General features: G+C 37.6%; 1 long non-coding RNA gene across 4 annotated transcripts in view; it reads right to left on the bottom strand.

The window, feature by feature from the left end:
- The window catches only part of LOC146398749 (uncharacterized), a 181067-nt gene that overhangs the window by 89108 nt on the left and 71593 nt on the right, over positions 1-20366 (bottom strand). For all 4 annotated transcript variants that reach the window (XR_014817208.1, XR_014817209.1, XR_014817206.1 and 1 more), the window contains exon 2: positions 2710-2803. This is a non-coding gene — a long non-coding RNA (uncharacterized LOC146398749). The remainder of the gene's footprint in view (positions 1-2709; positions 2804-20366) is intronic.

Raw genomic sequence — 20366 nt, 5'->3', positions numbered from 1 at the left:
TAACGGAGCATGACGGAGAATAATGTGAGAAAAAGAATGTACATATGTATATTTTCTGTACTGTAGAACATTGACAGAACTTTGTAAACCAGCTATAATGGAAAAGGTAAAAATCATTACCAAAAAAGAACACAAACAAATGTTGGCAGAGATGTGAAGAAAAGACCACCTCGTACACTGGTGGTGGGAGCGCACTTTGGTACAGCCACTGTGGGAAAGAGTACGGAAATGTCTAAAAAATAAACAACCTACCAAATGACCCGGCAACTCTCTTCACGGGCATATATCTGGAGAAAACAAAACACTAATTTGAAAAGACAGATGTACCCCACTGTTCAATTACTTATAATTGCTATATACGGAAGTGACCTCAGTGTCTCTCAGCAGATGCATAGATAAAGAAGATATTCCACATGTACACACATACACACACACACAGGAATACTACTCAGTCATAAAAAAGAATGAATTTTTGCCATTTGCAGCAACATGGATAAACTTGGAGGGGTTTATGCTTAGTGAAATAAGTTGGAAAAAGACAAATACTGTATGATAGCGCTTATATGTGGAATCTAAAAAATACAACAAATGAATGAATATAACAAAAAAGAAGCGGACTCACAGATATAATGAACCAAGGAGTGGTTACTAGCAGGGAGAGGGAAGAGAAGAGGGACAGTATAAGGGCAGGGGATTAAGAGGACAAAATATTACGCATAAAATAAGCTATGAGGATGCACCATATGATGAACATATAAATGGAATATACCTTTGAAAATCATAAATCACTACAATGTACACCTGTAGCATATAATATTGCACATCAATTATACTTCAATAAAAATAAAGAGTTCCTATCAAAACTAAAGTATATCTTTTGGTCTCAAAATCCCATATTTAGTTAATTTCCTAAAGATAGAATTGAAACTTTACAAAGTAATGTATACATGATATTGTTAATAGGCAGTTTATTTCCTTCTGAAAAATATTGGAAGCTTTATGGTGACTAGAGCTCCATGAATCATATCCATTCATGAAATATCTCCATATGCATTGAGGAGAGTGAGGAAACTACATCTGTCCTGCTGTAGAAAAATCTGAAAGAGAGTAGTAAGTACAAAGAGCAAATGTAGAACCATGTGTATAGTTTTATATGACTTCCCGAAAACAACAATAAAAATATAATTATAGGAGTTCCCATCATGGCTCAGTGATTAACGAATCTGACTGGGAACCATGAGGTTGCGGGTTCGATCCCTGCCCTTGCTCAGTGGGTTAAGGATCCAGTGTTGCCGGAGCTGTGGTGTAGGTTGCAGACACGGCTCGGATCCCACATTGCTGGGGCTCTGGCCTAGGCCGGATTGGACCCCTAGCCTGGGAACCTCCATATGCCACGGGAGCGGACTAAGAAAATGGCAAAAAAAAAAAAGACAAAAAATATATATATAATTATGAATGAGCACTGTGTGTGTAATGTATGGAGTAAATTCAAAGGATAGAAAGAAGTGGATATTAGGAGCTGTCTCTGGGGAAGAACCTGAGGATTTAGGGCTGAAATTCAAGAGAAATATATTTCAGTACTTGTGAATTTTGGACATGAGCCTTATCTGTTAAAACAGCATAAATCATTTAAACTACAAAATAGGATATGTAGGGTTTGCATATAAGGTACCCAAAGTACATAAACTATTAAATAAGCATATGGGGTTTCATATTTTTAAAGCCATCTTCAAAACTTTTAACATAAAAATATACTCCTATGTTCATTAAGGTACAGGTGCATGTCATAAATCTTTTCAGGGCAGAAAAAACGAAGGATGTGGCTCACCAAGAACAATTTTTCACATGAAAAATTAAATTGTCAAAATTAGTATAATTTTTCACTTTTAAAAGGAAAAAGAATAACTATTTCGATTACTGATTAATGAAAGAAAAAGTCTTTGCTCCTAATGAAACTTGGAGAAGTTAGGTGTTATTATCATCTCATACTTCAGGAAGAAAAGGTGTCAAAAAGAAATGAAATGAGGGAAACAAGGGGTGGAAATGGGAATTTACTCCTTAAACATGGCTGGCAGCTTGGATTGCTTAATGCCCTCACACTGTAGTATAATCTGCAGGATTGTGCATTAATTTGAACATTTTACGCTAGCCTTTTAAACTGGGCTTTTGAAGACGCATTCCAGTGACTTCCATTGCAGACTTGTTACTTACATTTTAGCTTTTTCGTCAGCATTAGAGCGTAGAGTAGACTGAGGTATTTGGGAAATTCATTCTATACACTTATTCCCTAGGTGCCACAAAATGGAAGAAAGAATTCTTAAAAATGTAGGGCTTATAGCTACTGAAAGAAATGCAACAATTTTCCTTTAAAAGAGCATCTTCAAAAATGTTCGTGCTTTTGCAGGACTGCTGCATATTCCACCGAAATTATTAGGGGAAATTTAGCCTAATGTCAACTGATGAAGTCTGAAAGTGCATGAACAGCTTTCCGTGAGGACCAACTACAGCTGCAGGGAAATGAATCCTAAACTGAACTCAATTTTTATCCATAAAGTTGGAAAAAAAAAACAGCAGTAGGAGGTGAATAAAAAGTACCATTTACAGAGGACCACATCACTCTAAAAGGAGTGGATCAGAGGGTCCCGTGATGACATCGAAAGGCAAATCGGACCGAGAAAAGTTTGTGTGGAAGAGCTGAATTTCCCCTACCTTTGCCATTTTCACTCCAGCCCCTCATATTCTCTGCATTCCGCTTTCTGATTGACATCTTTAGGGTAGCCTCTCCAAGGGTGTATCTGTTGAACTACAAGGAAAAAAAAACCAAACAACTCATTTCGTAACACAGCTATTCACCTGGTTTCCTTCTCTACAGTTTCACCCAACTAATTGAGTGTGACACCGCTTTTCTGCTTGAAAGAAACTGCCTGCTGTCAGCGTGATTTCACTCCTTATAAAATTGCCATTGTGGGTTTCGCCTGTCTCTCTCAGGATAAGATGCCCTATCCTGAAGCGGGCCAGGCCAGAAAGTCATTTTGATGATATGTTCAAAAATGAGTGGCCTTTCTTTGAACGTAGGAGGCCTGGCATAGTTATATGAACACATAATTCCTTTAGAAAGACTGTATACATCAGGACACTATTTTTGGAGTTCACAATATCATATGTAACAATTCCCTGCAAAAGAGCAATGGTCCTCGAAAGGCATTTTCCAAGCCAGAAGCATCATCCGCAGCATCTTCAGGGAGCTTACGAGAAAGAAATGATTGGACCACACCCCAGAAAACAGAATCAGAATCTCTGGGGAGAGGACCCAGGAATCTGTCTGTAATCATTTCTCCAGGTGATTCTGATCCTTGCTCAGGTTGTGAGATAGAAATTTAAAAGACAATGTCTGGGAGAGTGGGAACTATCTGAGTTCTGTTATGGGAAGTACCGAATTGAGAATACTTGCTTTCCTAGAGGAAGCGTCTGAAGAAATATCTAATACCTTGGCCTCTGTCTGTCTGCCCACCGTTACTGAAATTGTCTTTCCACCAGTTACCAACTATGAGAGCTCAGCAAGCTATTTACCATCTTGGTTGTAATATTTATCCTCTGAAAGGAAATCACAATGTTAGTGTTTAATGGTTTTTTAATTAGAACAACATATTCTATTAATCTGTGGTCTTTTGGTTTTCATTTATTAATTTTATATATTCGTTTCAGCAAAATGCTTATTATTCTGAGTATTCTCCTAGGCCAAAAATGAAACAAAACCCAAAAATGAAAATAATCCTTGCTTTGGAAGAACTGCTTTACAAATCAAATCTGAAAATGCACGTTGCTGTCTTTAAGACTAGTCCAAGGTATGGCATAGACACAATCCAGGGTGACTTTTATTGGTTTGGAATTCTAGTCTTTTAACGTGTTCTCATCTTTTGAATGTCTTCATTGCTAAAGATAAATTCTGGCACTTTCTTCACTTTCTCAAAGTCGATTCCTAGATGACGTTTGTCTTGGCTGTATAATGGGTCTCTCAAAATGAATATGTCCCAAGCCAACTCCTGCTGGCCATTCTCTTTCTCCTCCACCAGCCAAGTACGCCCATCCCCCCAACTACTTTATCTGAGTAGATGGCAGTTTTTTTCTGCTTGCTCAGACCTGAAGTTTGAGCCACCCTTCCTTTTTTATCTCATATTTTGTATGTAATCTTCCACTTTTTTGGGGGGGAGGGTATTGGTTTTATTTATTTCTTTTTAATGATTTTTATTTTTTTCATCATTGCTGGTTTACATTCACTTTTTTTCTTCTATCTTCAAAACTATAACCAGGACCTGAGCACATTCTAGTATATCCATGGCATTGACTCTGGCCTGGGTCATCATCTTCTCTCACCTGTTTGTTCAAGAGCAACCTAACTCTTGTCCAACTTTAGGCCCCGGTCCCTTCTTTGATCATTTCCCAACACAGACGCCAGATCTTCCAAAAAGTAATCCTGTCTCTCCTCTCCTTGAACCCCAATCCCTTCCCATCTTAGAGAAAGAGACACAGGCTCCAAATTAGTGCGTCTCAAACTATCTACAGCAGAAAGAACTCTTCCCGCCATGTTTCCAGGAACCAACAGCATTGTAGAAATAAAGACAAGGAAATTAAAAGAAACTTTTTTTAGAAAAGACGCATGGATTCAGCGATCCTGCACTTGGATGACACAGCAGCGTCAAAGAGCCATGAGAGTGCATTTGAATTAATGCACAATTACGCTAAAAGAGATAATTAATGTTCCATAGAAACCCTGAAGCAAGTTTTCTGTCCACGCACTCTTAATTGTTTGGCCTCCTCTCCTACATGTGCCCCTTCCTCAGTCTGCTAACTGTGCTGCCATCACCCCCTTCAGAAGGGCAGGCTCCCTTCTGCGCAGACCTTGCCTTGCTCGTCTGTCTGGTCACAGAGCTCTTCTTCCTGAAATCCACATACATTTAGGTGTGTTGGGGGAGGGATGGACAAGTCCTCCCTTCCTTCATTCAAATGTCAATTCCTCACTCAAGCCTTTTCTGACCGCCTACCTAAAGCGGTACCATCCCACCTGCTCCTTTTCCCTGATGGTACCGCCTCCTTCTACCTAGATCGTTGTTATCGTGCCAAGTATTTTCCCTCATTATGTTGTCCATTATCTTCCACTTCAACTAGACCATGTGCTCCACACGGGCACAGATCTGGGTCTTTTCACTGCTATGCCCACACTGGCTAGAACAGTGCCTTCTACATGATAAGTGCTCAATAAACTCACATGGAAAAATCAATGAGGGAATATTTATTGCTATCATCATTATTTTCTTTTTAGGGCCACATCTGCAGCATCTGGATGTTCCCAGGCTAGGGGTCGAATCAGAGCTGCAGCTGCTGGCCCACGCCAGAGGCATGGCCACACCAGGTCTGAGCCACATCTGTGACCTACACTGCAGCTTGTAGCAATGCTGGATCCTTAACCCTCTGAGTGAGGCCAGAGATTGAACCTGCATCCTCATGGATACTAGTCAGATTCTTATCCCAACTAGAGGCCAATGGGAACTTCAAATGAGGGCATATTTAAACAGTACACAGACCCTTAAAGTGCCCATGAAATTGTGGTAGTTATTATGAAAATCATCAGTAGAAAACACATTTTAACAAAATAAGTATAATGAAAAGAGCACTTAATAAAGACAAGGCTCACTGATAATCTTATATAATTTCCCAGACTGCAAAAGAATATACAGGTCCTAAATTATTTGAGTTAATGCACAATGACACTAAAAGAGACAATTAACGTTCAATAGAAACCCTTCAGGAGATGGTAGCTCAGACTAATTTTCAGGAGTGATGCAATTTCTAGTTTTACATGAAGTTACTGTGTCATTTAAATTTTGTTAGCACACAAGTTGAATTTCTTTAATAGTTCATCTGGGAATCACAATAGCTGTATAATGCTGATTTCTCACTCCAGTATTTGCAAGGAGGAAAAGTAAGGAAAAATCAACAAGCAAAACTCTGGAGCCTGTGTAAACAATCTTTTTTGATCCTCAAAAGCTCATACTATTTATAAAGACTCAGGTAACTGCCAAAGATATTTCTTAGTCTCCCAAAGCTTAATGGATCTCCAAAACTTTCTTTGTACAGGTGCAAATGAACTAAGAGTTGGGTGTTTTCCAATTACCATGATATTCATTTATAGAAATATTCTTGGGAATTATTTAATCCACTGTAACTACTTTAAATGGAAGGAACATGATTTTCATAAAGGAAGTATGATTAATAAAAAGTAAGTCAATGGGCTGATTTATTTCTACCCTCAATTCAGTATTGTTTTTCTTATACAACCAGCTCTTACAAAGCTTCAATCAAATAATCAAAACCCAAAAAACCTTCTAATTCTAATTTTAAAAGGTGGTTAAATAAATCATTAAAAGTTTCATATGCATATTTAAATATTTGATTTTCCTTAAAAAATAAGTAGCAATTCCTTTGCTGAACATTTTACATAGAACTGAATGAAGCCTTTGAATATGGATCCTCAAAGGACAGTGAATTCTTTCTCCTGCCAAAGACAGATTTCCAATTTAGATTTGTCTAAATTCAAGTGAGGACTGCAAAATTCTCATGAAGTAATCTGAAAGGATGATTATGTAGCCATGTAGCATCTCCTTCACTACTTTGCAGTAGCCCAATACTGACCTAGTAAGGAGATACTTTCAGCCACTTTGATATCTCTAAAGCTTTCAAAGTATCCACAAAATGAATTTCTTTCTTTTCACACTCATATCTGATTTACTAAAAAGAAATATCATGTCACAACATCGATGTACAACTAATATTGATACACTTGAGAGCAAATCTAAATGACTGTATCCTCGGTTTCAGGGCAAAGCAGGTCAGCATATTAGTGAGCACCCACTGGTCATAAATATTCAGCATCCACTGAACATCCAAAGGCAGCTTTTATAATGGAGATGAAGACTGCTGTCTAACACGGCAGTGATGGAGAGGGATGTTTGTAAGGGCACTTCTACAGCACAGATTAAAAATACTATATTCGTGTTTATCTCAGCCACTGAGGCAAAATGTTAGTGCTGAAATCCTAGGCGTTCCCAGATGTTTTAGAATATGCATGGTATGGACCCACTGTTGCAAGGAGGCAGAGCATGTGTTACTGTGGCAGTGAGGTGAAAGACTTAATGTTCATACATGCTCATGTTGAGACGACCTCATTTTATCAAGTGCTGAGTTTTAGTTAATGCATTTTATTATTTACCCATATTCACTATCAACAGAACTTATTTGCAGTCTTTGCATCCCTCACCTTGATGTGTGCATGTATGTACATATAGAGAGAGGGGGATAGAGTGTATGTTCATTTGTTCATTTTTCCCATTTAACCATTTCCATTTTCTCATTTAATCACTGTATTTTATGCAGGCGAAAAGGACACATTGAAGCTTAAATGTGTCTTTTTTATCCTTCCATGATAAACACTAAGGATCACTGAAGAAGCAGAGGCAGAAGTAAGGGAAAGCAGGGGGGATGAGAGACTTGGAAAAAGTGGAGGTTAATGGTCATAGTCTCTCCTTAATAGTTTCTTAATTAAAATTCTGTATTTTTTACATATATATATATATATATATATGCATGTGTGTATGTAAATACACATATCTGAAGACTTGCAGTTTTTAAATATATGGTATTTATTGTATGTTATTTAAAAGTGAACACGACCTTGAAGAAATCAAATAACTCTATTTTACAGATGATTCTTATTTGGAAGGAATACACATTCTTTTAAGAAGCTCACGAAGTTTAAATTCTATATTGTAATTATATAAAGATTTATTACAGAATTGATGATGGTTTTGAAATTGCTTTTATCTCAAAGTCAGTCAATACATTTTTTTGGGAGAAGCTTCGTTTGGAGCATTCATTATAAACGACACGACTTAACAGCAATGCCGTCAATACCACAGTGACTACGTTTTTCCGAGAAAACAGTTCAAGGTATCAATTACTAGTGACGAAAGCATGAACTCACCTTGCAAAAAAAAATCAATTTCTGTGGCAAACTCAATGCACAGGCTATGACGTTGTAACTGAGGGCGGGGCTCCTTGTGCAGATTAAGGAACACAGATCACGGGAAAGGTTTTACCTAAACCACGTGATGAACTGGCACAAACGACTGCTTCTACAGATAGGATTGCTTTTAGAAGAGGTTTATTGAAAAGATAAATTATCTCTTTTTTCCCTCTCAACACCACCTTCATTCTCAGAGGAGTGTTTTGGCAAAATTACACCCAATGATTACGCACCAAGAGAACAGAAATGTCAGTTTTGTGCACTCTCAATTTGCCTTCCAGGACCATGCGACCCGGAGCTAAGGGGGAGGATCACAATTCTCAGGGAAAGACACATTCTCTGCAACATTAGACGACAATTATTTCTGGAGAACAAGATAATTCAACTTCTATAAGCAATGGCAGAGCCAAGGATATTAACATAATCCACGGGCAGTGTGCGGCTCATGATCGCTCATCTTGTCAAGTCTCCTCATGGCCTCACGTTTACTCTGTGTTCCTTCTTGATAAGCCTCTTTTTATGCTTCTTTGATTTCGCTCCCTGAAAGCGGAAAAGCTCGCCCGTGTTCCTGAAAAATGTGCTATTTACTCCGAGGAAACAGCTGTACCCAGTTAAAAAGTGATCCTAAATATTAACTCTCAAATGGATAAGGGGACATCAGTTCTTTAAACTAATACTCTTAAGATAATGAACGTAATAAGAATTAGTCACAAAAAGGTTATTTCCTAAACCTCTTTCAAGATTTAAGGAAATCAAAGAAGAATTACTGACAGATCACATTTTAAAAAATACGCAGTGTAAATATACAATCTTTGAAAGCTAATTCGAAAAGTGATTCCCAAAAAGTTTCTTTGAAAATATGTTACGATGTGCGGCCAGGATGAGCCTTATTATTATGTTTTAGATTTGATCTAAGATTCTTATGTATTTTCTCTCCTTGATGCCTTAGCCTCAGGCTGTTACAACAGAATGCCATAGATCCAGTGGATTAAACAACAGAAATGTGTTTCTCAGTCTGGGAAGTCTTAGCTCAAGGTGCCAGCACGTCAGCATGGGGCCACTTGTCCTGGTTTGCCAACTGCCCTCTGCTGTGTCCCCACAGGGCGGAGAACACGCAAAGATCCCCTTCCTTCTGTTTTCCTAAATGCATTAACCCCACCATGAGGATCTAAGACCTTAATCTAACCTTAACTGTGTTGGGGTTTCAACACAGGAATTTTGATGGGACAGATACATTTGGCCCATAGCACTTAAAACTCTATATGTAGGTCCAAATACATGAACTCTTATTTGCTACTTTTTAATCACAGTAGTGTTCTTCTTAGAGGCTTTTATATATTTTTCTATGCTAATTCATACACACACATGACATAGACTAAAGGTCGGTGCCCCCTCAAAATTCCTATGTTGAAATTCTAAGCCTCAAATGTGATGATGGAGGTCTTACTTGGGGAGGCAGTTATGGTGGAAGAAGAATCTATCTCAAGTTCATGTTCATAATTCCCTGCTATGTCCTCTGTCAAACAAGTTTTGCTTAAACCGCTTATGAAATCAAATAAAATTATTGTAAAATCACTGTCCTTTTTAATTCTAAGATAGGCATTTTATATTTGAACACTTTTTTGCAGTTATAACACATTTTAAAATCAAAGTCAAAAACATATGCCAAGTACCAGAGGGCTAGATTGTGATGCATTTCACATTGTCTGTGCAAGCGAAAATTCAGTCTAGCCCAAAAGATGCAAATGTCATCTAAGTTACATTTTTGCATTCATGTTTTCTCTCCTGCCTGAACTATCCCACATTAGGCAATGCAAATTAAAAAAGAGAAAAATATCTAAACCCTGGAATAGATAACGACATATTCAAAATGTCAGAGGTTTGTGTGACTGAGATACAGTTTGTGGATTTTTAAACTAGGGCCAGCTATCTATTTGTAAAATGTTTCCAGCTAGCTAGAATGTATTTAATTTCCAATGTTGCATGAATCTGATGGAAGTGGGTGTGTGTGTGTTGGGGTGTGTGTGTGTGTGTGTGTGTGTGTGTGTGTGTGTTGGGGTGGTATACAGTTTAACCAAGCAAAAGCGTTACAGGAAACCCTGGTATTTTTCATATGGATTAAAGTATATTACCTGTTCTAAACATCTACAACAAGATCGATCCTTAATATGAAGCATTCCAAAACAAACAAAAACGAAGATCACAAGTTCCCACGATAGTTTCATAATTGCATGGCTCATGAGTAAGTTAAAGCAAACTTTAGACTGTGGATTGAAAAATATCTTAACCAAACCCCTACTTTTTGCTTAATATTTATTTTGCCTAAAAAGTTTACTATGCCTAAAGAATTCTTCTCAATACATTACATCATACATATGGGCAAACCTTGGTGATCTTGCAGAGCACTGCACTTCCAGAGCACTGCAAAAAGGTGAATGTTGCAATGAAGCAGTCACATCAATATTTTGACTTGGCAGTGCATGTAAAAGTTATGTTTACATTACAGTGTATTCCATTAAGTATGCCTTAGAATTATGTCCAAACAATGTACATACCTTAAATTAAAAAAATACTTTACTGCTAAAAATGCTAACAATTATCTGAGCCTACAGTGAGGGGTAATCTTTTTGAATGGTAATATCAAAGAGCACTGATCACTGGGCACCAACAAATATAATAATAATAATAAAATTTAAACTATTGCAAGAATTATCAAAATGTCACACAGAGACACCATGTGAGCAAATACTGTTAGAAAAATGGCACCCACAGACTTACTGGGCTCAGAGCTGCCACAATCCTCAATTTGCCGAAAAAGCAGTATCTGTGAAGCACAATAAAGCAAAGTATAATAAAATGAGGTATGCCTGTCAATACTTTTCATTTTTTACAACAACCAATTAGGTAAGTACCATGGTTTTGCAGATGAAGAAACTAATGTACCAAGGTTAATAAAACTACAAGTCCAGCATGAAGACAAAAATCAAACTTAGTCCATCTGGTTATGGAGTGCATGCTTTTAACCACTAATTTTGACTTTCATTTGTGTCACTTAAGAAGAAAGACTGCTGTTTTAGTGCCTGTATGTTGCTTTGCCTATCTACCTTCCATCGGGAAAGAGGTCCCTCTTTTAGGAAATCGATTCCATGTCCCGGCCATGATTTCACTTTCCTGAGATCGTCTATGTACTCCACACGATCAAGCTGGAACACAGATGAACTTTTTTAAGTTGTTTTGGTTGTTTGTTTTCATTAAAAACCATGTAGTTGCTGAATGTGCAGCCCTATCATTTCTGACAGTCCTATCCCTTGCTGTGTGGAAATAACAGGTCTACCCCCCTTGAAATAATTAAGCTAATGTGGGACACATATTTTGAAACAACCACCCTGCCAGTAAGTACTTCTTGTGGCAATCTGGGACTTGCCAGGAACACAGAACCATTCTAAGTATTATGGAAATAAAGAAGCTTAACATACGATGAATATTCAATTTATGCAAATGTGTAAGGAGCTGGGCGAGTGAAGATTGAGGAAGGAAATATTCATTGATGGCTTCATTGTACACACTCAATTAGTGCCCCAAAATTTGTTGGGAAAATCCCACTCCTACCTTAACAGGTGTCAGAAAAAAGAGTGCTTCCAAAGAAGACTCAGAAACCCCTGTGTCAGTTCTGTGACCTTTCCAAAAAACAGCTTTTCCTCTTCCCAAATATCAAATAGTCTGTAAATTCTCTCAGTGGCAAACTCTAGTCTGGATCCATAGAATGAAGGAGGACCTGGTAAGCAATGCAGTGTAAGCCATTCTGTCAAATTGCCTGATGTAGTGTTACAGAGTGAGAACTGAGAGCAGGAAGAAATGACGTGAGCTAAGGCAATGGTAGAGCTGTGTATGGCAATAAATGGTGGCCCTTGATGATTTAATATCTATGGAAAAACATTTCAACAAAAGGAGCTGCATAATTGCTTGACGATTTTACGTACAATGACGTGTTTTAAATTACAGCAGTAGTTGCTGCTCTGAAGGACATCACATGAGGTTTCTCAGTAACTGAAAGCCATTTATACTTCTGGGATACCTCTGGCTGACAAACTGGGATTCCTCTAAAATAATTACACTGACGTTTCTGAGATCACAAATACCTTTACAAATACATTTCTTCTTGGTCTTTCGATATCCTTCTTATTTATGTTCTTTCTTATAAACGTTGTTAGCTTGGCTCCTTAATTTGTTTGCATTTACAGACACAATCAATTTTTTTTTCTTTTTCTTTTTTTTTTTTTTTTTGCTTTTTAGGGCTGCACCCACAGCATATGGAATTTGCCAGGCTGTCAAGTCAGAGCTACAGCTTCTGGTCTACACCACAGACATAGATCTGAGCCATGTCTTCAACCTATGCCACAGCTCAGGGCAACACCAGATCCTTAACCCACTGAGTGAGGCCAGGGATCGAACCTGCATCCTCATGGATACTGGTCGTGCTTGTCAACCACTGAGCCACGAAGGGATCTCCACCATGATGGATTTTCTTTTCTGTAAGTTTTTTTCTGATAGATGTATGTCCTCTCTATTTAAATATTAATCTGTCTATACTACAGAAACACCCTTTCACAGGGAATACTGATCACTCCTAGAAATCAAATCTATCAGCTCTGAACTCATTGCACCAAATTTAAGTCTACAAATTCGAGCTCTTGCTTGTGGCTCAGTTGTTGTCCACTTATTTCTCCCCTGCAATGTCTGTCTCTTCTTACCCTCCTTGACCCTGTCTGTATTCCTTCTCATTCCTCACCTTCCCTGTGAGGGAAGATAGGATTTCTGCAATGACCATTTGATGAGTTTGCTGAGTGAATCCTGTCCCCAAAGAAGTATCAATGAACTTGGTCACAGTTATCTAAAACTATCACTTAAAGCTCTGGAAATTGGCCAAAAGGCATAAAACGGGCAAAGCATTTGACTTAACAAAACCTACAGACCCTTGGTAAGAACAGTGGGAGGCTGTGGCATTTCCCCAGGGGCAGCATCTATCTCCCCAGTATCCTATTGTAGAGGTCAGTCCTCTGGTCAAGGACTGGGGGAGTCTACCCCTCCCAGGGCTGTGTAGTGAGAGGTGGTGAGGATGGACTCAGCTTGGGTGATGGACACCAGCTCCCATCTCCCTTAACCCCATGCTGTGAAGACTCCCTTTTGGGTGGGCAGTAAAAGCAAATTAGTGGTGTTCATTCTCCCCAGTCTCACAATTTCCCTTTTGGGGGATTAACAGTCAGAGTCATCTAGCATCTCTGTTACCATGACATACAGAGAGTCAGAAGTTTAAAAGGGAGATGAAGGAAAGAGTCAAGGATACCCTGTTAAAATCACACTCATCCTAGTACCTGGAAGACTGTTGTATGTCTAAGGCTGCACTTTTTCAAGAGTGACTGGAAAGGATACTTCTGAGCCCAGAGCCCATGGTGCAGAAAGTGTGACAACTATAAAATTTCCTCAGGGTTGGAATCAGTTCCCAGGCCATACAAGACCCAATGGGAAACGCTGCAGATCTTATGGGTACAGGGGGCTTAAACTCAGCCACTGACCAATAAGTGGCTGATCACTAAGCTGTGCTAAGCCGGTAATAACCCAAAGGAATCCAGGTTTAAAAATAAAAACAAGGGCAAAAGAAAAACTGAGCAGAGATATCACAGGAAGCGCAAAGCAGGGGAAACAGACGTTGCAGACTTTGTTTACACCAGAGTCACTAAAATAGAAGAAAACAGAGCAACATCAAGTCTACAAATTAGGGTGGATTGGATTCCAGGCTGCTAATACTCAGTATGTTACTTGAGTGTTTAGCCAAAAAGGTTTTGAGATATCCAAAGAAACAGAAAAGTATGGCCCATACAGATGTAAGAGGAAGAAAGAGAATAAAGCTTTTGCAGGAACTTGATGTGGAAATTAACAAAATTTTTAAAGCAATGTTACAAGTATGTTCAAATAAGGTAAATCAGTTAATCATATTTCACTGTTTAAAGGAAAGTATGGTGGAGATAACTCATCAGATAAAGAATATCAATAAGGAGATAAAATTATTGAAAAAATGGAAATTGCAGAGTTGAAAAATCCAATAGCTGAAATGAAAAATTTGTGAGAAGGGCTCACCTGTACATCTGAGCTGGCAGCAGAAAATAAATAAATAAATAAATAAATTTGAGATAGATTAATACAGATTATACAACCTGAGGAACACAGAGGTAAAGCATTAAGAAGAGCAAAAAGACCCCCCAGAGAAATAAACACGTAATTATAGATAATGGGAATAACTAGCAGGAGGGAAAAAATAGAAAAGGACAGAAAAAAATGTTTGAAGAAATAATATCAGAAAACTTCCTAAATTTGATGAAAAACCTTAACCTACACAACCAAGAATCAAATAAGATTGATGTTTTTCAAAAATTAAGTGAAAATAAACTTTTGTACATATAAAAAAAATGAGATCATTTGTTGATTGTAGATTTTCTTAAAAGAAATCCTAAAAGGGAATCTTTCAGGCTAAGAACCCCTATCATTTCTCCCCATGCACATCTTTCTAAGCAGTTGAATTCATATGCTTTTATACTAATGAGTCCATCAGGGAAGAATCAACACAAGTTTTACCTTCACTTTCAAAGTCTTCAACAGACTTTCACCTTTTGTGCTTCAGTTTTTGCTGCTCAGGTGAAAGAGATGAAATACCACATATCCTGTCCAATGCTAATGTCTCTCCATGTATTATTGGTATCATATTCTTGTTTTCATCATGGATTTTCCTCTTTCATTCCTTCATTTGTTATATCATCTTGATCACTATTATTATTATTTTACCTGTTCTGACTCTCATTCTTTTGGATAAAAAGCATGTTTGATGTCTTGTTTAATAAAAATAACGCCCACAATTTTTTCTCAATCTATGCCCCTCCCCATTCATGTAACAGTGTATCTCTTTGTCATATACTTGAACTTCTAGAAAATTTTTAAAAATGAATTGATCATCCTTTACTTCTCCATTCTGAATTCATTTGGTACTCACTGCCACGTAGCTTCTGTTTGACAAAAATAATCCTTAATAGTATCCTTTGTGTTATCATCCCTTTCCTGCAAATTTTGCCCTGACACTCACACGCATGTTCAGAGAATACAGACTATGGGATTTAAGATAACTTTCTCTCACCCTGTTAAAGCACTTTCTTTTTTCTTGCTTCTCACATTTCTGTTAGGAAAACTAATACTTGACTGTTATGAATATTTACTATATGTGGTGATCAATCCCCTTGGCCAGCCTGGCCAGTACAGGTCTACCTCCATGGCCACAGGGTCTGTGACAACCCCACACTGAGCAGGTCTACTGGCACCATTTGTTAAGAGCACTTCTCACTTTATGTCTCTGTGTCACGTTTAAGGAATGTTCAAACTATTTCAAAATCCTCCTTATTATATTTACATTAACAGTGAGCTTTGATGTGACTATTGCAAAAAAAAAAAATGACAACTCGCTGAAGGCTTACATGATGTTTAGCATTTTCTATCAACAAATTACTTTTCATAAAGGTGTGCACCTTTTCCAGACATAATACCGTTGCACACTTAATAGAATGCAGTGTGGTATCAACATAATTTTCATATTCATTGGGAAACCAAAAATTCCTGTGCCTTGTTTTATTGCAATATTCACCTGACTGCAGTGGTCTGGATCCAAACCCACCTGGTCTCCAAGGTACACCTGTAAATTTATTCCTCTGCATCTCTAGCTATCTGCCACTTACACTGATGGACGGATCACCTAGTTTTAAGGCACAATTTTTCTGAAATTTTCCATATTCTAAATAGTTTTATGTTCTGGAAGATGGGGCACAGATTAATTTCCAAAACTTTGGGTTAAATATTATTTTCATAGTATTTTAATTACAAAGCTATCCTCTCATGCCAGGATTGTTCGTTTTCTTAGCATCCCCTTCCTCTCTCATGTATTTCTTGGACTTGACCTGAGGTCTGACTGTTCTACCCCCAGTGCTCATCTCCCGGTGAGTCTTTCCTGCTTCCTTCAAATTTATTTTGATTGTCTGTTGACTTGTTCTTGGTCATTCATGCAAGCTTTTTCTTCATATATAATGGTTATTTCTGTTTAAAAAAAAAAGGGGAGGCATTACCAAGCTCTCAGCCAATGTCCCACTGCCGCAAACATATGACATTGTTGTTTGAGGTTCCTCTGTGGCTCAGCAGGTTGAGAACTCGACACACAGTGCCTGTGAGGATGAGGGTCCGATCCCTGGCCTCACTCAGTGGGTTAAGGATCCAGTATTGCCACAAGCTGTGGTGTAGGTCGCACATACAGCTGGAATCCCATGTTGCTGTGGCTGTGGCGTAGGCCTGCAGCTGAAGCTCCGCATCGACCCTGGCCTGGGAACTTCCATATGCTGCAGGTGCAGCTATAAAAAGAAAAAAAAATTGTTGTTTTCAGCCTGTAGGAGACAAAGGCTTGCACTGCACAGTTATTTCTCTTCCTTTCTTCTCTCCCCCCATCTTTACTGATGCCAGATTAACACATTCTTAATTTCCCTGACTTCAGTTTTTTCCAGCCATGTCGGATGAAAGACGGAAAATGTAACATAGCCTTTTCAATGTTTCTGGGGGGATTTCTTTGCCTGTGAAGAGAGATCACAGTTTTGACAATAATGTTTTGTTTATGACTGTAAAGATTTATGTAAATAAATAAATAACATACACATACATGAGATTTATTTTAATACCAGTTTTACTCATAAGACATATTATTTCGACAGTTGCCTTGGCAAACAGTTTAACTAAATCAGGAAAATAGATTTCAAGTAAAAATACGTTGAATTTTTCTTTACCTATAAATATTTGGGAGGAAGGGAGAATTATGACTAATTATAAAATATTTATTGAATACTTTATAGAAACTTGAAGTAAATTTAAGGTCAGCCAAAAGATTTTAAATGCTTCTTGCAAGTGAAAGACCATTTACTTAGAGGAAAATGGGAATCAGTTCAAACTTTCTTGAACAGCATTTATTTTGATATGGGCAAACAATTTTACAAAGGACTTCCTAGGAGAACAAAAAACATATTAATTATTTTTATGTCTATCATAACATGTGTAACCTGGTGGATAAAAATTATGATAGAAGCATAGTGTTTTTTCTTTTGCATTCACTAGAAACTCTGAATAAGTGATGTGTATAATTATGTATTCCATTTCATGGAACTTATACCAAATTTCATCATTTTAGATTTCTAAAAAAGCTACGGTTGCTGTATTTTTGCTTTAAGAGCAGTTATTGATCCTATCTATGATTTTATACAGAGAAATTTATGAGGATTGCAAACTCCTGCAATTTTAGAATTGTCTTTATGGGAAAGCATAATTCACTTTACAAGAACTAAACCATAATGCACCTTCTAGGAATAGATTGAAATTTATGTGTACTTTTGTGTAATTTGTTTTGTTGTTAAGATACGTAGGAGGAAAACAGGTTCAAGGGCAAATCTCAAGTATAAATGTTTTAAGACTGACTTCTATTTAAGGTCATTTAAAAATTGTTGGAGCTAATTGAGTAGATATAAACTATCACAATTTGCTGTATAATAACCCTGTCTCATTGCAATACAGCAATTGCATAACTTTACATGCAAATTAAGCTATAATCAGAGACATGTGCTTTAGCTGCATTTAACTCTACTGCTCAGAAAGTCAAAGTCATTTAAAGCTGGTGGTGGTCTCATAATCTATATGTTCAGGCACTAATTTTAAACAAAAAATAAAACCTGCTGATGTCTACATGTCAGCTCTTATTAGAATCTGACCTGGATCATGAATTTGCTTTATCAAAAACGTACATTGTATGTTATGGTTTAGGAAGAATACATGTTGAGGTTCATTTATCGTCAATCCATGCAAAGAATAAAGCTTGAAAACCACAAACAACTCTGTTCATTAAGGGCACACCGACCATACTGAAAGGAAGAGATATGACACTGTATTTTAAAACCTGTGCAGTGCTTTAATGCCGAGGAGGCTGACTTGAGCTGCATTCAGCAAAGAACTGCTGACGGAGTGAGGATTACACTGAGATCGTAGGGAACTGGATGAGTAAACGATAACGCAAACTTCTACCCGAGTAGCATGCAGGATACTGGAACATATGGTTCAGGACTTTTTTTTCCCTCGATAACTACAGATTCTGGCCAGAGATTTTTGTTGATTTGTACAAAATCTCTTGATTAGAATCCTCAGCCATCTGCTGTAGGATGGCGATATATGAAAATGTCAGCAAAAAGAGCAGAGCTTAAAACTTATTTGCGAAAAAGATTTAAAGTTAGTGCAACCGTAGACAAGACAAGGTGATCAGCCCCAGTGTGGTCAGGAGTTCATTTACGCTGAGAGCTAAACGAGGGTGAACAATTTGCAAAAGGTCTTTCTCCATAAAAGCAAAGACACCCACATATGTTCTCTATTGTGCGTAGCTCACACAGATGCTGAATCATTGGCTCCCATGAGCATGAAAATGTTTTACATTGCAATACTTGAAAACTGTCTGAAGTTTTCTCAAACATAAAGCTAATAGTTATTTAATTTTTTGGGGGGCCACACCTGCAGCATGTGAAAGTCCCCAGGCCAGGGATCAAACCCATGCCACAGTAGCAACCTGAGCCATTACAGTGAAAACACTTCATCCTTAACCTCCTGTGTTACAAGGGAACTCCTTAAATTTTTATTAAAGAGGAAACCTGAGTATAATATCATCTATACCTGAGTATATATCATCTATATATAGTTTTAATTAATTTTAGGGCATGCCACAACACTTAACAATCTAGATTCAACAACCGCCACATTACTGAAATTTCACTTTCATTGATCATCTGTGATGACCCAAATTTCACACTCAACTTTTTAAAATTTGCATGCTTTTCACTTGACAACACCTCTCCTCTCACCTCACTCTCTAATTCTCATCTACATTTCCAAACAGTGTATATATTCAGTTTTTCTCCCACTTTTATAATTCTCCCTTTACATTCCCTCTGCTGACGGCACTTCTTACATGCATTTCCCTAAACTTACACATTTCTGCAAGTGTTCTGCTCTTACATCCTTGTCACTGGGCAATTCACCATTCACCCTTTCATGATTTCAACTACTATGAACTTCAGAATTCTCTCTCAAATTTGATAATCCAATGCCATCAGTATAATCTTAAAATAGAGACATTCCACATTTTCTAATAGTGACTTTTGAACATCTTTTCATGGCCATCTGTTGGTCTTCTTTGGAGAAATGTTTATTTAGGTCTTCTGCACATTTTTGCTTGGGTTTTCTTTGTTGTTGTTATTGAGCTGTGTGTACTATTTGTATATGTTGGAATTTAAGCCCTTGTTCATCTCATTGTTTGCAAATATTTTCTCCCAGTTCATAGACTGTCTTTTCCTTTTATTGATGGTTTCCTTTTCTGTTCAAAATCTTAAAAGTTTGGATATGTCTCATTTGTTTATTTTGCTTTTATTTGTATTGCCTTGGGAGACTGACCTAAGGAAACATCAGTACAATTTATGTCAGGGAAGATTTTGCCTTTGTTCTCTTCAAGTTTTATGGTGTCATATCTTATAATTAAGTATTTAGGCCATTTTGAGTTTATTTTTGTTTATGTGTGAGGAAGTATTCTAACTTCGTGATTTTCATGGGACCATCCAGTTTTCCCAGTACCACTTGCTGAAGAGTCTTTTCTCCATTGTACGTTCTTGCCTCCTTTGTCTAAAATTAATTGACCATAGGTGTGTGGGTATACTTCTGAGCTATTTCTTTTCAGTGATCTACATGTCTGTTTTTGTGCCAATACCATGCTGTTTTGATTACTGTAGCTTTATAGTATTGCCTGAAGTCTGGGAGGGTTATGCCTCCTGCTTCGTTCTTTTACTTCAGGATTGCTTTGGCAATTCTGTGTCTTTTATGGTTCTATACAAATTTCAGGATTATTTGTTCTACTTATGTGGAAAATGTCATAGCAATTTTATAGCGATCACATTAAATCTGCAGATTGCTTTGAGTGGTATGATCAATTTAACAATGTTAATTCTTCAAATGCAAGAACATGGGATATTTCTCCATTTCTTTGCATCATATTCAATTTTCTTTATCAATTCTTTTTTTTTTTTTTTTTTTTTTTGCTATTTCTTGGGCTGCTCCAGTGGCATATGGAGGTTCCCAGGCTAGGGGTCGAATAGGAGCTGTAGCCGCTGGCCTATGCCAGAGCCAC

Source organism: Sus scrofa, chromosome 10 (assembly GCF_054392235.1).
Source record: "Sus scrofa isolate SSC_HxYL_T2T_F1_AM1 chromosome 10, Sscrofa_HxYL_maternal_Yorkshire_Landrace_v2.0, whole genome shotgun sequence".
Lineage (NCBI taxonomy): Eukaryota > Metazoa > Chordata > Mammalia > Artiodactyla > Suidae > Sus > Sus scrofa.
Note: the sequence above shows the minus strand (reverse complement) of the source record. Positions and strands in the feature narration are given on the sequence as shown.